The 19621-nt window shown below is 40.8% G+C and overlaps 1 pseudogene; it reads left to right on the plus strand.

The window, feature by feature from the left end:
• The first annotated feature begins 14223 nt into the window (after positions 1 to 14223).
• On the plus strand, positions 14224 to 18510 carry LOC129177109 (stonustoxin subunit beta-like; annotated as a pseudogene).
• The last annotated feature ends 1111 nt before the right edge of the window (positions 18511 to 19621 follow it).

Genomic DNA, 19621 nt, shown 5'->3' on the forward strand with positions numbered 1-19621 from the left:
TATGCTATATTTTCTCTCTGACACGTATGACCCGTAATATTACGACTTTACTCTAGTAAATGTACTACTTTATTCCCGTAATATAACGATGTTTTTCTCTGAAATTTACGACTTTATTCCTGTAAATTTACGACTTTTTTTCTCATAAATTTACAACTTCATTTTTGTAATATTACGACTTTATTTTCCTAAAGTTACAAAATGTTTTCTTGTAAATGTATAACTTTTCTTTTAAATGTATTATTTTTGTATTTATTATTATATATTTCTTATTTATTTATTATTCATTTCTCAGATTTTTTCCCCCAATTTGGCCCTAATACTCTGTCGTACTCTACAGCTGTCAAAAAAGCTCATTGGCTATTCATCTCTACAGAAGGACGGCAGCGACAAGCATCTTCCAGCTAGCTCATTTTTTGGCAGTACAATGCTATAGCTGTTCATGTAAGAACTTAAGTGATTTTGGTTATTATCAAGAAAAGCATGGAAGTTGCTAGATATCAGCTCTTAAATTAAACTCTAATGAGCTATATTTGTTATCATCATTATATTTGTCCAAACAAATGTACCTTTAGTTGTACCAGACATTACAATGGATCAATAAACTGAAGAAACAAGGGTGGTCTATTCATTTTGTTCATGACTATACAGTTAATTAGTAGTTTTATTTCAATAAAATAATAATATAAAATAAAAACACGAACGTTATGAATGAAATCTTTCCAAAAATAACTTAGATCAAGGCACAAGACTTACTTTTTCGGAAACTGAGAGTTGGACAGTATCGGTTATTGGCAAAAAAAAGCCAATGTCGGATATCCGTATTTTTTTTCAATTATATTAAAGTGGGCTGCGCTTTATTTTAATTTTTAACAAATTAACACGGGAAGGAGTCAAAAAGGCCTCGCAAACTGCACGTCTGTTTGTTGTATTCTTTTTTTTGTCACGAGTAAAATTTTAAAAAGACTAAAACTTGTGTTATGTTTACGGCTCCAGACTATTTCTCTTTAGTATACAAGTGGGCAAAATGGGTCTTTTCATAGTAAAGGTTGCTGACTCCTGGTCTCACTAGATTGCTTGTCATAGCCTGTACTACTCACAGCCACTAGGGGCCATATTTCCATGGTGCCTGGGACCTGATAGGATATGCTGTGATGTACTGTATTAATCTGAATTATTGTCCTTAAATTACTTTTTTAAAAAACTTTTCTAGTCTACACCAGAAATTATCTCAGGGATGAGGAACTTTATTAATAAGTCTTTGCTTGACATATTAAATGCTACTTTTAAATTTACTTCCGAACGTGTGAAAATTTTAGTTTGAATTCAAACAGTGTGAAAAGGAATCATGACTGTCTCACTGTGTGCAAGAAGAAACTATCAAAGGCATTTAAAGTGCTGAGATAAGATGAAGTCAAGGCTAAATTTAGGGTGTGGGCTTTCAGCCACAATAGTGCACCATCTTCCAGCGCTTATAAGCCCCAAACATACTTGTAGTTATCATGCTGTCTTATAATTAGTGTCTCACATGTCCAGACCATTTGCTTTTTGTCCTCTAAGGTTGTGACCTTAGAGGACCGCCTTGTCCCTTTCTCACAGGGGGAGCTAGCATCCAGATATTTATGACCCGCCCCGGTCAAGTTGACGTACAGCACAATCAGCACTGTTGACTGACAGCTGCATGGCTACTTCGCATTTCCTCTTACTCACTGAACCATCTGCTAGGCGCTCTATATCAAGAGTGAGTCCAAGGCTCTTGGGTAATGTACCGTAGTAATCCAGCTATTTTATATCTAACTTAGAAATTTGATCCCTCAAGCATTGGAATGCACAACAAAATCCAGAACAATGTACAGTGGGATACATTGTTGTTGTCCCCAGCCATGCCTTTCTTGTTTAAAATCATTTAACTTTCTATTTGGTGTCATTGGATTCATTGAAAAATGAAGAGTGCACTACTTGGCTGCAATCAGCAGAGGCGCTATTGTACGCTACTTTATGGTATACATAAGTAGATAGATACAACAATGTTTCCCCTTTTTTTTTTACAACGTTTTTGTTATGTTTTAGCTCTGAAATACATTTGTTGTTAAAAAAATATCTTTTTAAAAGTAAAGACATCTACATGGAAAAACTTTCTCAGCATTTTCTGCCATCTGAAGTTAATGAAAAAGAACAATTGATGAATTAATTTGTGTTTGTCATAGTCAATCAAACGTAGCAATGTAAATTAGTTTTTTTCTTTATTTAGACAAAAACAGGATACATTACAATTAAGTTCAAAATAAAAAATACAACACTATTAACTCATATTTAGTATATGTATTTAAATGTACTGTTATGAAGACCATTCAGTACAATATCATCTAATTACATGGTGTTTTTTTTTGGAGATATTCTGAAATGTATTGTTTAAAAAAAACACATTATTTCAGCACATTTCCAGCAGCGAGAGACCTTTAACAATTTTGTTAATTCAAGTGATTTGATTGTCAGCATTAGTGATATTAACATGACTGTGTTATTAATTATGACATAAAGACACTGCAGAGGCCCTTAGCTGCATTATTTTATTGCCGAAAAGGAAAGATGAAGGGAACCTTAAAAAGCATGAAGGGAAAATAAATAAATACATAAAAAATATCTGTCAAATAAAACAAACGTTTTTGTATAATAATAAGAACAATATTTTTATACTTATTATTATTATTATTAAACATGTAATACTCAGTATTGACACAAGGTGGTAATATTGTCCAAAAGATAAAGTAGCTGTACACTACAGTAGACTTTGTCATATTATTGAATGAGAAGGTGATGCAGATACTGTATATCCTGGTTCAGTCAACGTTACTACTTTGTGTATTTATTTATTATTGACTAAACTATATGCAAACTATTACATTTACTATTACCCATTTTCCACATTAGAAAATTGGCATACATGCTAAACACAGGAAATGAACAAACTATCAGTAAATGCTGAAACACGGAGAAAGCGAAAGGATTAAATAAGCTTTTCTACTTCCTACTCCTTTTTGGACATGTCGAATAGTGTAAACATGTGACGTGCTTCATCGTAACTTTGTTAAGTATATTTGCAATGAACTAAATCATTACTGTTACCATTACCAAGGATTGTCCAGATTAATTTGACTGGTATTGTTTGTGTACAATACCGTGTTGCATTACTTTGTTTTGTTTTGGATCTTATGGTGCAATCCTACAATTACATTTCATGCAATTATACAATACATTTTCAATACAGGACTTATTACAGTTAAATCCCCTGCTTGGCTATGCTGTGTGTATTCCTGACAGTAAATATTCCCTCTATGTGCCAAAGGTGTCATGATGAATGAGTACTGCCAATCAGTGACGGTGGTGTTAGCCCAGAATGGAATAATAATAACATGGGAGCACAGAGCGTAAAGATGTTATTTCCAAACCAGCCACTGAATCCACCTCATCAAGTTTTTGCACAAGTGTTGGCATGTAATATGATACTTTTGGCTTCTAAATGTGGATGCTGACATGTGTCTTTGTATGCAGCAATTTCATTCTTCTGCCCTCATATGTTGTATTTAGCACTTTAAATGTTCCTCCTTTAAATAATCAGTGTATTCATTCACAAAACGCAAGTCGCTCGGGAGTATGCACCACCATACCTATTTGTCATGCTATTTGTGCCGTATGGGATGACCCCCTTTGCACGTGACACCAGCGTGTATTTACTGCCGGCTCGAATGCTTGGAATAAACTCAAATGTCCACAAAGAAAACATGTAGGCCACTGGTGCTCCGAACGTGATTACCGGTAGCTAAAACTCACGCCATTTTGCTTTTGTTTTCTTTGGTTTTATTATAACACACTCCACAAACATAGCAGACGTTTTGTGTTAAGTGCTCAGTTTTACAACAACAAAAATCTACATCCACGTGAAAACATTAAAAAAGATATCCTCAAAGTTTTGCAATCATGAGACAAATGGCCAATGACTACGGGCCGGTCCGCGCCCCTGGCGTTTTTGCTTGATGGCAGCCATGTTTTTCAACCACTCTTGCTCAAATTGTACACACGTGCTTGTCAGTCCGCTAAAGGTAGTAATGGTCATGGTTTAATTTTATTTGCACCTTAAAGCTACAGTATTTGTTAAAGTACATTGAGCTGTGTGAGAAATTTCTAGTCAGTTCCACTTAAGGATGTCAAACTTTGGGGTTTAATAAGAGCGCCACCGTGTGGTGTATTTGTCAGAAAAATAATAGCACAGGCAACACAGTCGGGGTGCGTGTTTTGGCAAATTTCCCCCCTTTTGTGCGCTGTGGTTACACACACAAATACATACAGTAGAAATATTTTTTCCACAACTGTACATTTTACCACAATATATAGTTTGGGTGTATTTTTTGATCGCTTTATTTGTAATATTATATTATAATTTTATTATAATATATAGTATATTACTTGTCATTTCTGCATCATTTATTCAATTTTTTAAAGTGACATTTTTTGAAGTAATTTTTATGAGAACAGATTTTAGTTTTTGTTTTGTTTAAGTCATTCAAAGTAAGTAACGCTGTCAAATCAAAACTTTTCATCATTATTTTTTCCTATATTTTTGGGGGCCAAAAAACTATATTTTTTTTCAAATGGAGATACAGTAATCCCTCGTTTATGGCAGTTAATTGGTTCCAGACCTGACCGTGATAAGTGAATTACCGCTAAGTAGGGTTCCTCATTTATAAATGGAATATTTGCATACTAAGAGCACAGAAAACCTGTTTACGACCTTCTAAAGATGTTTTTTTTTACATTATTAGAGCCCTCTAGACATGAACTAATAGCCTTATAATCCCCTTTACACTTTTATCACCCAATATAATCAGAGAAAATGAGGTATTTAAGAAATAAATTACAGGAAGTGACGTGTGGGGCGGCATGGCTACGTGATAGTGCGGTTGTCTCCCAACCTGAAGGTTGCAGGTTCGATCCTCCCGTCATGATCATGTCGTAGTATCCTTGGGCAAGATACTGAAACCCCAGTTGCTCACGATGCTGCGACATCAGTAGGTAAATGTGCTAACAGTGTCAAAGTGCTTTGAGTGCCTTGCAGGTAGAACAGTGCTATACAAGTGGAAGAGCATTTAATTATTATGTTTTTGAAAAACCGTGATAGTTTGTGATATTTCGCTGTGTGGAAACACAATGACAATAAAGATTCTTGATTCTTGATTCCATAAGCCTGCCGGTGTTGGCATAATTTAGTCATGTCTTTTTATTGAGTATATCGCAAACTACTTTTTAATCTGGTTTATTTCAAGTATTGGGTTACCATGGCTGATTTTCCATGAGGTCATCCAAACATAACCTTTGCTACACATATGATTGACATATAATGCACCGCACATACTTCCATGACTTATGAGTGTATTCAGTCTCTGTCTTTAGTGGCTTATTTAGTGGCTGTTAAATGAGTTTGCATTGGCATTCCATGTATAGCGTGTGTTGATGTGCCCCACTTTTAGGTCCTGCAAAGCTGACGCTTGAGGCGCGAAGGCGACAAGCCCAGGCACCGCTTTTCAAAGCGGGAAGACGATCCCTGCGCAGAATCCACCCTCGCATATCAAAGTGGGGTCTCGAAGCCAGAGGGATGCCACCCGTAGTCCCCCAACTCAGCCACATCGACAGGGGATTGCTGGACTTGAAAGCTGTCATGGCAACACGCCAAAGCTTTCACCATTTTTGAGCAGTCACTACAAAGGTAAACAGTCAAGTGGCCCCAAGTGGCCCTCTCATGCTAAAGTAGCAGTAATGTATTATTGTTGCATTGGTTTGCTCTGAATAGTAATGTTATCACTGATGCTAATGCTAACACAACTGGAGATGTGTCCAGGCAGGTCCAAATACTGTATATTGTAGAGTCGTACTAAATTAGGACAACATCAGGCAGATTATTTGAAAAATCTCTTAATATTTTTATTCACTTAGATAAACCCAAAGTCATTTTACATTAAACAATTTAAGTAAATCCATATTTCAAGAAACAGTCTTATGTATATAAAATAGAAAATATCTATGGCAGTGTTTCCCAAGGAGCCAAACATCATGTATTGCCATAACACTGGCATACACTATGAAAACTAATGCTAAAGCACACAAACACATAAAATAAAAGACACAGTGCCTCCTTAATGATGAATAAAATGAATAATAGCAATGATTCTCTAACTTTTTCTCCCGCATATCATATCCACCCCAACGAATCCAACCACTGTTCATCACGGGACGCGTGTACCGCGTTTTGGCTAATTAGCCGCCGCCCGACCGACGTTCGAGCCGCAAAAACTCACCAAACCCTGCCAAGTGCCCGCCCCCCACCCCAAGTGCCTCACCAAATTAAGGCTTTTTAAGGCGTGTTTTGCAGGGTGCAAAACTTACGTCACTCTCACAGCGACAGAAAGTCCCACACGGCAGACATGCTTGTTTTGGCTTTGTGAAGAGAAAGTGGGCGGGAGATGGTTGCTATAGACTGGCTGCAGCAATGGGGGCGGAGCCGATGGGCAAAGGGTACTGGCATTTAAAAGCAAGTATCGGCATATGCCGATATCATGCTTTTTCAAGGAAATTGGCGATTACTGATCAGTTGCCGATCTATCGCAGCACCCCTAATATACATATATATATATATGCACTGCTCAAAAAAATTAGAGGAACACTTCAAAAACACATCAGATCTAAACTGGGGGAAAAATGATCTTGAATATCTTTCCTGATAATAAGTGGGTGATGTATTAGTAACAAAATGATGCCACATAATTTGATAGAAATGAAAATGATCACCCTATAGAGGGGGGGAAATCAAAGACACCCCAAAAATGAAAGTGAAAAAATTATGCAACACACTGGTCCATTTGGCTAAAATGTCATTGTAGCAACTCAAAATGATTCTCAATAGTTTGTGTGGCCCCCACGTGCTTGTACGCATGCCTGACAACGTCGGGGCATGCTCCTAATGAGACTACGGATGGTGTCCTGGGGGATCTCCTCCCAGATCTGGCTGCGTTATCATACATATGCTGCGTTATGTTGTGTTACGCCGCGTTCGGCAGAGGCTAGAGAAATGCCATAGCTCAGATGGTATAGTACTTGGTCTCCAACCCAGCGATTGTGGATTCTAATCCAGTGTCGAGCACAGCTTACAAGCTACTCTTACTTTCATTCTACCTTAAGTGTTAGAGTTACCTTTAGATAAATGAAAAGAAAGAAAATGATCATTTATTGATAACATTGATTTCTGATTACAACCATCTAACTTCAAGCACAACTTCAGATTAGAATCAGTGCTAGACACTGCATTTGAACCCACAATGTCTGGGTTGGAAACCAAGCACGAGACCAACTGAGCTAAGCGTTTTCAGTAGCCTTAGCAGAATTGGGGTAATACTGCACTGTAAATAGTTCTTAATATTACGTGTTTTTGGACTTTTAAAACGTCAGATGAAATTTGCCAATGCAAGGAGTGGGTGCAAAGGGGCTTGCTGAGAACTATTTGTATTTGTATTTGTACTTTATTTATCCCACAGCGGGGAAATTTACCTGTTACAGCAGCAAGCAAGATACGCAAGTAAAGAGTACAGTGTAAAGAAATGCATATTGACTACAACATGGTTCAGGTGGTGCAGGTGTTGTAGAGCCTGACAGCGGTCGGTATGAAGGACCTGCGGAACCTCTCCTTCTTACACCGTGGGTGTAACAGTCTGCTGCTGAAGGAGCTGCTAAGGGAAACAACAGTGTCATGTAGCGGGTGAGAGGTGTTGTCCGTGATGGACATCAGCTTAGCCAACATCCTTCTCTCCCCCACTTCCTCCACGGAGTCCAGAGGACCGTCCAGGACAGAGCTCGCTCTCCTGATCAGTCTATTGATCCTGCTCCTGTCCCTGTCCGTGCTGCCCCCTGTCCAGCAGCCCACAGCATAGAAGATGGCTGAGGCCACCACAGAGTCATAAAAGGTCCGTAGAAGAGTCCTGCACACACCAAAGGACCTCAGTCTCCTCAGCAGGTGTAGGCGACTCTGGCCCTTCTTGTAGAGGGCGTGGGTGTTGACGGACCAGTCCAGTTTGTTGTTAAGGTGAACACCCAGGAATTTGTAGCTGTCTACTAACTCTATGTCCGCTCCCTGGATGTTCACCGGTGTGAAATGGGATGTTTTCCTCTGGAAGTTAATGATCATCTCCTTTGTCTTGCTGGTGTTGATTTGCAGCTGGTTAAGCTCACTCCAGCTGACAAAGTACCTGATGACCGTCCTGTATTTCAGATCGTTCCCCTCTGAAACACAACCCACAATGGCTGTGTCATCGGAGAACTTCTGGATGTGACACTGTGTGGTGTTGTGTGTGAATTCCGAGGTGTAGAGGGTGAAGAGGAAAGGGGAGAGCACCGTGCCCTGAGGGGCACCTGTGCTGCAGAGTACCATGTCAGATACACAGTGACGGAGCCTCACATACTGTGGTCTGTTGGTGAGGTAGTCTATAACCCATTGAGTCAGTTGTTGGTCCACTCCCACACTCTCCATCTTCATTCTGAGTAGTGACGGCTGGATGGTGTTAAAGGCACTGGAGAAGTCAAAAAACATGACCCTCACGGCGCTCCCGCTGTCCTCCAGGTGTAGCAGTGATCTGTGCAGCAGGTAGATCATTGCGTCGTCCACTCCGATCCGAGGCCGGTAAGCAAACTGCAGGGGGTCCAGCTGAGTGCCCACCAGGGGTCGCAGATGCTGCAGGATAATCCTCTCCATGGTCTTCATCAGGTGAGAGGTCAAGGCAACAGGCCTGAAGTGGTTAGGCTCCTTGGGACGCGGTGTCTTTGGTATCGGGACAACACAGGAGGTCTTCCACAGGGCCGGGACTTTCTCCAGGCTCAGGCTGAGATTGAACAAGTGCCTGAGAACTCCACAGAGCTGGTCAGCACAGTCTTTGAGGATTGTAGGGCTGATGCTGTCCGGTCCCGGGGCCTTCCTTGCCTTGATCTTCTTCAGCTGACTTCTGACCTGATCATCAGTTATGGAGAGGGGGGTAGAGGATGGCTGGGATGGCGATGTGGGGGTGAAGAGTGGTGAGTTGGTAGGGGAGGGGGGGGGGGCAGACTCAAATCTGTTGAAAAACAGATTGAGTTCATCTGCCCAGATCTTGTCCCCACTGGCTTGGTCTCTCCCCACTCCTTTACCATGGCCTGTGATGGTCTGCAGGCCTCTCCAGACTTCCCTGGCATTATTCTCCTCCAGCCGCTTCTCCAGTTTCCTCCTGTAGCAGTCCTTCCCCTTCCTGATCTTATGCCGGAGTTCCCTCTGGACTCTGCACAGCTCCACCTTGTCCCCCGAGTTGAAGACCCTCTTCTTCTTGTTTAGCAGGGCCTTAATCTCAGAGGTTACCCAGGGTTTGTTGTTGGGAAAACACCGCACCAACTTGGAGGGCACAGTGTTCTCCACACAGAAGTTGATATAGTCTGTGATGCAGTGCGTCATGCTGTCAATGTCAGTGCCATGGGGACTACAGAGCGCTTCCCAGTCTGTTGTCTGTAAGCAGTCTCTGAGCCTAGCACTGCTCTCCTCAGACCACTGCTTCACAGGCCTCTTCACAGGGGGTTGTCTATTCACTACTGGAGTGTAGTCTGTGACGAGATGGACGAGGTTGTGATCAGAACGACCCAGCGGGGGGAGGGGGGATGAGGTGTATGCATCCTTGATGTTTGCATACAGGAGGTCCAAAGTTTTATTGTCTCTAGTGTGGCATTTGACATACTGGGTGAAGGTGGGAAGAGCAGAGGACAGGGAAGCATGATTGAAGTCACCGGAGATGAGGAGGAGGGATTGGGGGTGCTGGTTCTGAAGTTTAGAGACGATGGTGTGGATCTGCTCTATAGCTGCAGCATCGACCGCTGAGGGAGGGATTTACACAGTCATAGCAATAACATGTGAAAACTCCCTCGGAAGGTAGTATGGCCGCATGCTAACCGCTAACAGTTCCACGTCTCTGGTGCACAGTTGCTCCTTCACACAGATGTGTCCCGGGTGGCACCATCTATCATTCACAAACACAGCAATTCCCCCTCCCTTCTTCTTACCGCTCTCCGTTTCATTCCTGTCCGCTCGTACCAGCTGGAATCCGTCCATTGTGACGTGTGAATCTGGAGAAAGTTCACTCAGCCACGTCTCCGTGAAGCACATGAGGCTGCATTCCCGGTACTCCCTCTGCAGTCGGGTCAGCGCCATTAGCTCTTCCATCTTGTTGGGGAGAGATCTTACGTTCACCATGATGACAGACGGTAGACATGGCTTGTACCGTCTTTTCCGCTTCTTGCACTTCACTCCCGACCTGCATCCTCTTCTGCTCCTCCGCAGCTCCTTGGGGATCTCCAGCCTCTCCGCGCAGAGAGGGAGTGTGTGGCACAGGGCTAACAGCTGATCCCGGGTGTAAACAATTGAGCCTTGGTTGAATGGGGAGCCGTGGTTGAAGAGGTTTCCCACAGTTGAACTGAAAAGTTCAAAGAGCATCAAGGCGCAGACTAGAAAAGTAACAATATCAAATACCAAATGCGACCAAAAGAAAAAGTAAGAAGAAGACTAAAATACTATAAAAACACTAAAAGGTGGAAGAAAAGTACAGAGCTGCTATAACCGGCAGCCACTATAAACTATGTTTAATCGACCACATGGACTCTCAGATGCTCGGAGGATGACCACTGGTGCCCCCACCAAAACAAACCCTCCACCACTGTGCTGCATCACCGACCTTTTAAACGTGGCAACACTGTTGTCAAGGCAGGACTTTATGAAGGACCAACAACACATGGTAGTCATTCTTTTGCTTACGTTGAATGTTCTTATTCTGCCTGATGGAGCCCCACCATTAGTGTCCGATATCCCCATAATGAAGCAAGAATAGCATTGGTTTTGAAGGACATGACATGATCGCGGCCGCACGGTGGTTTAGTGGTTAGCATGTTGGCCACACAGTCAGGAGATCAGGAAGACCTGGGTTCGAATCTCCGTTGGGCATTTCTGTGTGGAGTTTGCATGTTCTCCCTGTGTGTGTGGGTTTTCTCCGGGTACTCCGGTTTCCTCCCACATTCCAAAAACATGCATGTTAGGTTAAATGGAGACTCTAAATTGTCCATAGGTATGACTGTGAGTGTGAATGGTTGTTTGTCTATATGTACCCTGTGATTGGCTGGCGACCAGTCCAGGGTGTACCCCGCCTCTCGCCCGAAGTCAGCTGGGATAGGCTCCAGCATGCCCCTGTGACCCTAATGAGGAGAAGCGATATAAAACATGGATGACATGATCAAAGATCAGAAAATCAGCACTGGATGCTTTCTGTGACATCCAAGGTAACCTTCAACTTACTTTTGGTTATTCTTGTTCAATGTCAGCACAATATCCCTATTGATTTTAAATGATATCAGAGACAAATTGCTAGAAAGGCATAAAATAAAATAAATCACCTCTGACAAACATCACAACCAATTTGCTTCTGATTATTACACGGTGTTGGAGCAATGACCTTATTGATATTAGGGGTTAATTTTTTATGTTAGAGCAGTAATGCTATTGGTTTTAAATTATACCAAGAAATTATACCCCCAAAAAAACAGACAAAAATGTATGTTTCTGATTTTAATCAAACTTTGTTTAAGGTATTCTATTGTGTTATAGCAATAATCCTATTGATTTTGAATTATATCTGATTGTTTTTTGAGGTAATTGACTTTAAAGGAAAATACGTATCTCTTGTTTTAATTGAACTTTTACTATTTTTTAAGGTATCATTCTTTGATGTTAGAGCAATAACTTTATTGATTTTTAAATCATATATGATCCAAAATTATTGAGGTTGTTGGAATGAAAACAAGGGTCTCAGCATATTGGCATGATCTTTGGCATGCCAACATTTTTGGCCATGGCTGTATGTTACATTTTTAATTGAACTTTTACTCATTTTGTAATTAGCATTCTTTGATTTTGTCGCAAAACCCCTATTGATTTTAGATTACACCAGATCCAGAATTGTTGAGGTAGAAGAAAAGGTGCAATCAAAAAGAAACTGATGATACTTGTCACCTCTGTCGCATTTTAAGTACATTTTTACAGCCTTTTTAGGCACTATTATTCCTTGACGTTGTGCAATAAACAACTGAAGATCAAAGGTCAATTAGGTACACAGTGTTCCCTCTTTTATCGCAGTGGTTAGGTTCCCAAAATAGCCTGCAATAAGGGAAATCAGAGAAGTAGCCAGCATAATTTTTTTGTACAATTATTATACATGTTTTAAGGCTGTAAAACCCCTCACCATATGTAATGATAGTCAGCAGACAAGCTTCACGTTTTATGCAACTTTTTATAACAATGTGGCAGAGCCGTAAAACATGCAGTGTGCTCACTCTAACAGTCACTTCCTGGAACTCCCCCTTATAGGCGGGACCTGTCAATCAACTGGAGTATGACGTATCACAGTACAAACTTACATAAAGCACTACTCATATAATAATAGCCTATTATATGACACCATACACGTTTTACATTTTTCTCCGACAGGCATCCTCCTCCTCCTTGAATCGAAGATTCATTTATTCCGTAATTGCGCCCGACAGCCACGTAACTTCTACCTTCCTTCAGCATATCCAGAAGTCCAACTTTTTGTGCGATGGTTGGCTTCCTCTGCCTTTTGAGTGCGGAACGTTTCGTTGACATTGTGGGTTTTGCCGGGGAGAAAACTTGCAAACATAGAGAAATTAGAGCAGAGGTGGGCAAACTACGGCGCCAGATCTGGCCCTTTGTTCTTTTTAATCCAGCCTGCCGAAGATTGTACAGAATTAAGGTTTGATGTGAATGATTGCATTCATTTCATTTTGACTTGTAATGACGGCATTTCAACACCAGGTGGCGCCGTAGGCGCAGTGACTTGAGAGAGCCATTTCCAATTACAGCTCTTCAACTCGCTCGCCATCGTTACCACAGATGGATCGCCAAATGTGACAGGAAAAAACGTCGGGATGCTCAAGACAAATCAGGACAGGTGAAACAGGACAACCCTGAGCAGGAGGTCATGTTTCTACACTGCATAATTCACAAGGAAGCGCTGTGTAAATCCATGTTGCAGCTTGACCACGTAGTGAAGCCGGTTGTGAAACTCGTTAATTTTATTCCAGCGAGGGGACTTCACCATCGTCAGTTTATTAATTGTCTGGAAGAAACTGGCGCGGATCACACGGACTTACTTTACCATTCTAATGTCTGCTGGTGAAGTTTGGGAAAAGTATGTCAATGTGTGTGGGAGCTCAAACGGGAGATGATTTGGTTTTCGGAGCTACTTGAGAATTTCCTGAGCTGAATGAGACAGTTTGGCTTTGTGATTTAGCTTTTACTGTGGATATACTGGCACACATGAACGAGCTGAATGTGAAGTTACAAGGGAAAACCAGTTTGTGCATGAAATGCAAGCCAACGTCAGAGCCTTCAAAGCCAAGATCTTTTTATTTTCCAAGCTAATGTATGTTAATACTCTTAATGCTTTTTTCTGGTTATGTTTCATATGTACTGTTAACAAATGCAGTTTTTTATATGTATCGTATCTTGTGCTGACCCGACCCGTCTGTCAAATTTTAAAAGTCAATGTGGCCTCCGGCCCGAAAAGTTTGCCCACCCCTGGATTAGAGTCACTGCAAGCTGTTTGCTAGCAGTGAACACAACAGGAGACACAGCCGTGCGGGCTGGCAAGAAGGAGATTAATTGACAATTGTGTAGAGCCAATCAGGACGCAGAAGACAATGGGCAGGTTCTCCCTTAGCCAATCAGGGCCGGGTTGTTCAAAACACTTTTTTAATCGCCGGTTAAGTAGACTTAACCAACCGTTAACTTTAATGGCACCGTTATCTTGTTGTCCAAAACTTGGTTAACTTTAACTAGCTGTTAACTTGACGTTAAAATGAACAGACCTAAGGACCGCCACTAACATTTTAACAGTGTGGTTAACTCTCAAGATGGAGTTTGCGGCTAAAGCTGCCTTCATGATGCCATACTGTCATGTCTCCTTAAAAAAGAAAAACTTCTTTCTATTTGCGATTAATTGTGATTCATTGTGAGTTAAGTATGGACAAAATGCGATTCATCATGATTAAATATTTTAACCGATTGACAGACCTAATAATTATATAATGTTCATACAAATTTACATTTATTTTTGTGTGTATAATATGTAGTATTATATATACAGTAGAAATTATTTTATTACATTTTAAATATTTTTGCAAAACGCTGCAGACTTATAAGCATACGAGTACGTCCTTGGGCATTTTTTTGTGGTACAAATAATGCGTTCTCTAGTGTGCTGGCTTAAATGTACAAAATGTGGTGCAATGCATGTAAAAATGTGTTGTTGCACTTTGACTCCACTGTATCTTAATGAATGTCCACACTTTTGTGCACCAGAAAAGAGTGAAATTGTTCTTCTCTGGGCATGCCTCTACCTTTACAGGATAAGTACTTTAGATCCTGCACCATCGCCTCTGACAAGAGCTGTCCTGTCTTGTTTTCTAGCATGAACTGGTGAAGCCTGTTCAGATGAGAGGCGAAACGTCTTCTAAGATCAAGTAAAGATAACAGAGTAAAGATAACCATAATATGCATAATTGCATTGATAATGATCATAACAATACTAATAACCATGAAAAAAGGTAAGATAGAAAGTTGTAAGATCATAAACTTGACTATTCCAAAGACTACATGTACTTCCAGCACATAAATATATATAACCTAAATACTGAACCCTAGGCAAGTCGCGTGACAAAAAGGTGGCTTGACCTACATGATCATCACGTCAGCATTTACCATCCCATTACTTTCATGCTTGCAAGCTCACAAGCCGTGTTAGTATGTCACACTCCTCTATAGGTTGCGTTAGCGAGCCGTTTAGAGCTTTGGAACGCTGACAGTCAAGGCTGCCCTGTCCCACTGTGGCTCACCCACTGTGGCACATGAGACCAGAATGCTAAACATTACATACAATGCCATGAAAGGCTTGGACGCTGGAATGTTTTGACATCACACTGTTCTTTCTTCTTCTAGGCTGATCACAAATCAGTTGCACCTTTTGCAGTGCTGCCGACAGACAAAGTGATCCTGGATCAAACACTGGGACCTGCTCAGTTGCTGCTAGGGACAACTACGGTCATGACCTAGATTTCTGTGTGTCCTGTCATCATCATCATTGACAATGGATATCTTTCAATGAGTAAAATAAACACTTGATATACCTCATTCTTATATACATAGCTGTATCTTGAGGGCTATAAAATTACTTATTACATCAGCACACGTCATAGCAACTCTGAAAGAAACAAACTATACTGCTTATTCCCCTTGGTGGCTGTGAGCAGTATAGGACCTCTCACCCAAAGTCAGCTGGGGTAGGCTCTGGCATTGTCCTAGTGAGGACAAGCGGTATAGAAAATGGATGGAGAGATAAAAATAAGAATAAGTCTAATAATAATTATTATTATCCATATAATAACAATAGGGCCGCACGGCTACCATGTTGGCCACACAGTCAGGAGATAGAGAAGATTTGGGTTTGAATCTCCGTTGTTCATTTCTGTGTGGAGTTTGCATGTTCTCCCCTTGCGTGCGTGGGTTTTCTCTGTGTACTCCGGTTTCCTCCCACATTCCAAAAACATGCATGTTAGGTTAATTGGTGACTCTAAATTGTCCATAGGTATGAATGTGAGCATGAATGGTTGACTATCTATACAGTATGTGCCCTGTGATTGGCTGGCGACCAGTCCAGGGTGTACCCTGCCTCTCGCCCGAAGTCAGCTGGGATACCTGCGACCCGAGTGAGGATAAGCGGCATTGAAGATGGATGGATGGATGGATATTAATAATAATAATATTATTTCCAATTCAATTATCACCAGCTTTCAATTAACACCCTGTCCTCTTTGCGGTTTCAGTAAATAAATGTAGGGTAGTTTTACTTTATTTTAGTTACATTTAGCTGTGTTATGCACTGGTCCATAACCATCTACACAACGTTGGTACCTGACCTAGCATGTAGTGTTTGAGATGCTGCCCATTTTCCTGCTGCAAAGAGATGATAGTGTCATCAATGAACTCCACATCTGCTAAGATAAATATAGGCTATTGGGTCATTGATGTGACAATCCCACTTTGGCAGCCTCTGCGTCACGCCCATTACAGAGTTCATTATCTCAACATACCTCACCAAAATGTCACGCTGGATGCCCCCGGGGAACCCAACCAAAACCCTCTTTCCGGGGAGGGTGTGTGTATATATGAGGGAGCACCTTGCACCATTGCAGCAGAGCGCAGCTGACACACTTGAAGCTAGTCAACACACCCTGGCGAGAGGCAACAAAGATGCCAACCAGTGCTCCCAGTTCAAAAATCCTGCTTGCAGCCAGAAGACCTGGTGAGTGGACATCACTCAAGATCATTAATAATGTCACCACTATTTATAGTGACTCTGTTTTCTTATGTTTATAGGCAAAAAATCCCAAAATGTGGCTCTTCTCAACGGTGAGTTTTGAGAAACCACTGGCATGGTCATGGTTTACTTTAGTTTAGAGTATACTAAGCAAAGTGTGACAAAACAACGCATTAAAATGTTTATTGTCAATATTATGGTCAGCATTTTTTGAGACCAAATAAACCACTAATGTTTTGATAATACAGCATATAATAATAAATATTATATCATAATAATGCAATATTTCCTTCAACATGTAATCTTTCACTCTGTAAAGTTTTGCAATTTTGTATTTGTAACATGTATTTTCTCACAGGCAATTAGTACTGTCTAACATTTGCAGCACGTCTTGAAAAGCCTGCTTTTCAACTGTATTAAAGAGCAGTTTTTGTGATGTCTTTCTGTGAATGCACACCATTTTGCGCTGTTCCGTTTGTATCTACTTTGCCGACCAATCGTTTCAGTGAGTGTTGACTGTTGGGACGAAGGCTCCACATCTTCATGTGTAGACATGTTTTTTCCCAGATGGGAAAACTGGGTTAGGTTTTTTTGAGCTGGGCAAGTTAGTTTTTTTTGCCTTTTATGTTGCTGCCACTTTCAAACAAATTTGGCGGACTGGCCACACGGGGGCTGTGGCATCTTTTTCCCTCATAACTTCTACTACGTTACCTTGCATTGCTCCTCACAAAGCTCGACTCTTTTGTTGTATGTGTATGCTAGCGGCATCTTGCAATAAATGTTTTTTTTTGTTATCCAGAAAAAAATCCAGAGTATGATCCCAACATCCCGGAGCCAACAAGGCGAGCTGAGCTCCTTAAATGTAAGAAGATTTTCAAAGGCACGGTTTTCTAACTGATGGTCAGGGGTGTGTGTGTGTGTGTGTGTGTGTGTGTGTGTGTGTGTGTGTGTGTGGGGGGGGGGGGGGGGGGGGGGTTCTTTAGCAGTAATTGATGTACACTATATGCCAGAGTTTTGGCCATTCTGTACATGGTGTTTTTAGTTGGTTTGCTGTAAGGACTTGATTTGATTGATTTTTATCTCCTATAATTTTTGAAAAAGACTGGATCAACTTTTCTCTGGATGACAAGACAGCCAATAAGATGTTGTGGATTACAGAGGGTGGATCCAAAGTGTCCCGTATGACTGATGACCTCACTTGTCCTGTATTGGACACACCAGAAAGATATGAGTATGTGCCTCAGGTAGGTCATTAACTGAAAACATATACTGTACACTGCACATACACAATGAATGTAAATCCATACTGCTATACATGATGTACACTGACAAAGTACTGTTCCAAGTTTTATGTATGTAGTATCGTCTGTTAAGAAGGTATAAGAGAATGGTTGCTGAACTGATATTTGTGAGAAGCTATGGTTCATGTCATTTTTTCCACTGTAAGGTTCTATGCAAAGAAGGAATCTTGGGCTTCCGAGCCTACTGGGAGATCAAGTATTCCGGATGAGTTGTGGCCGGGGTCACCTACGAAGGTGCAGGCCGCAGGGGACGCGACGGACCATGCAGCCTGGGTGAAAACGAACAGTCCTGGGGCCTGGGCTGGGGCGGATCCCACTACCAGGTGTGGTTCAATGGGATCAACAATGAAATTTGGGACATTCCCCAGTGCAGCACTATCGGTGTGTACCTTGACCAGCCGGCAGGGGTGGTCAATTTTTACGCAGTAGAGGATGAAGAGGGGCAAGGGGGCAAGGGCAGGCAGGAGGTGCGACTCTTGAGGCAGATTAAAAGCTCCTTCAAGGGGAGGATGATGCCTGGTTTCTGGGTAGGACAAAAGTCGTCATGTATGTTGATTATGAAGGAATAAACCATTGTCTTTTTATTTCCATTTTTTTACATTTCCATTGGACAATACAAATAATTAGTGCTAAACACCTTAAAGAAGGTGTTTATTTTTGCTGAAAAATTTGTATGTAGACCTTTTTTTTGTATTTCTCAAGAAGCATTTGTGTTAGTGTGTATTGGAGCAATGTGTGGTAGCACAGTTTTGCATTACTTTGTGTGATTTCTCTAAAATAAATTATACTTAAATTATTGCTATTGATTTAATATTTTTTTATTTTAATTGAATGTAATTTTAATATATTTATTTTTAAATTGTTACATTTGCAAAAGCTACCTAATGATTTTTTTTCCTTCTTTTTATGCGTGTTTTTTTTTATTCACACTGGTCATTGGTCACTCATGCCACAGAGTGCATCCATATTAATTAATTAAACAATTTGCAATGTCAGACTTGTGTAATTTGGAGGTGATAAGTCGTGCCTCATAAAGACAACCTTACACCGAAGCAATGTTAATCCATCATTGTCACATTACAGTAGGCATTCAGCCTCCCATTTTACCTCCAGCTGCTCTCTTCCTTTCATTCTTCTCCTTATCCGGGCCAAGTTCAACGTGAGGGGCTGCGGCAAAGCTCGGCCCAGGATTAGGCTGCTGACATGAATTTATATCCTGAGAAACAACAACACCATTAGGCTCAATGAGGAAGGTAATGCATAACGAAATATTCATAAATATATACCAAATATAATACAAAAATTCAAACAAATACAGTATTCCGAAATAAAAAAAAATTATACTGTATTGATATCATATGCGTGTATAATCAACAACATGAACTATAACGCTTGATGTGTGCCATATATGTAGTATTATACTTGTATTACTGTATGTAGTCAAGCTGTTTGTAATGCAAGATTGGTAAATGTGGACTTTGCTTCTCCCTGCTGGCTGTCTTTAAAATAACAACACTTACAACTGCTGCGTAACAGCTCGGTCTTGTGATTAAATGAAGAGCTGCACCAGCATGCAGTTTATGGAGGGTTTTCCATCGATCCATCTTCTATGCCGCTTGTCCTCACTAGGGTCGCGGGTATGCTGGAGCCTAATCTATAATTTAATATTGTAAATATTCATTTAAAAATGTAATACTAATAATTTCACATTTTAATAAACAAATTTGTAGTCATGTATTCTATATTTATTTGATATTGCTATCAAAAAACTTTAAATAAAGATACAAGATCATGTGTATATGTATGTACTTATTTTTTGCCATA

The sequence above is a fragment of the Dunckerocampus dactyliophorus genome, chromosome 2 (assembly GCF_027744805.1).
Source record: "Dunckerocampus dactyliophorus isolate RoL2022-P2 chromosome 2, RoL_Ddac_1.1, whole genome shotgun sequence".
Classification (NCBI taxonomy): Eukaryota; Metazoa; Chordata; class Actinopteri; order Syngnathiformes; family Syngnathidae; genus Dunckerocampus; species Dunckerocampus dactyliophorus.